Source organism: Cynara cardunculus (genome assembly GCF_001531365.2).
Source record: "Cynara cardunculus var. scolymus isolate 2C chromosome LG 13, CcrdV1, whole genome shotgun sequence".
NCBI lineage: Eukaryota > Viridiplantae > Streptophyta > Magnoliopsida > Asterales > Asteraceae > Cynara > Cynara cardunculus.
In genome coordinates this window covers 13,067,518-13,068,813 of record NC_037540.1, presented here as the reverse complement: position 1 = coordinate 13,068,813, position 1,296 = coordinate 13,067,518, and positions in this window count along the sequence as shown.

The window sequence follows — 1,296 nt, the reverse complement described above, 5'->3', positions numbered from 1 at the left end:
ATTAACAAAATAAATTAAAGAAATTACATAAAAATGAGAACTTTTAAATAGTTGATTGATATTAACATTGATATATTTGTTTTTTCAAATTTTTATGAATTTCTTCAAATTTTTATGAATTTTTTCAAATTTATATTTTATTCAAAAATAAAATAATTATTGCTTTCTTAAAAACACATAAAATCGTATTGTAACATCGACAGAGACAAAAAATAAAATAGAACATTAAAATTGAGATCGAGATGTATTTCGTTGCATTGCGCGAGTACTCTTCTAGTATGTATGTATATATATATATATATATATATATAATTAAAAAAATATATGTATAAAATAGTTATATGATATAACTTAAAATAATAATATAGAGATTATAGATATACTAGAAGAGTACTCGCGCAATGCAGCGAGACACATCTCGATTTTAATGTTCTATTTTATTATTTGTCTATGTCGATGTTATAACACGATTTTATGTGTTTTTATATAAATTTGAAAAAAATATATATATCAATATTAATATCAAATCAGCTATTTAAAAATTCTCATTTTTTATGTAATTTTTTTAATTTATTTATTTTTATTATAATTTAATTTAAGTTTAATAACGAAATAATTTATTTTTGGTTTAATAATATAACTTTTAATAAAGATAATAATTAAGCATTATGTTAGAACACAATGATTATCTTAATTATATTTTAAATTTTTTTATATTTAAAATGGGATGTTTATCCTGTATTTGATTATGTTTATCTGCAATTAGTTACACGAATTCAGATATGGAGCTTTAATAAGTTGTACTTACGCACAATTTACTTCCAATCTTGAATTTTAAGTAATATGTATTATTAAACAGTACTTTACGCATAAAAATTGGTTTTAAGAGTTTTTGTCAAATGCTTTATAATACAATATATATATATATATAAATATATATATATATATATATATATATATATACTAGAAGGGTACTCGCGCAACGCAGCGAGATACATCTTGATTTTAATATTTTATTTTATTTTTTATCTTAGTCGATATCATAATATGGTTTTAGTTGATTTTGAAAAAACGATGTTGTTTTTATTTTTCAATAAAATATAAATTTGAATATATCATAAATTTTGACAAAAATATATCGATATTAATATCAAATTAACTATCTAAAATTTTTCATTTTTGTGTAATTTTTTTATTCAATTTTTTTATTATAACTTAATTTTTTAGGTTCAATAACGAAGTAAATTATATTTGGTTTAATAATATAATTTTCTTATAAAGATAATAATTAATTAT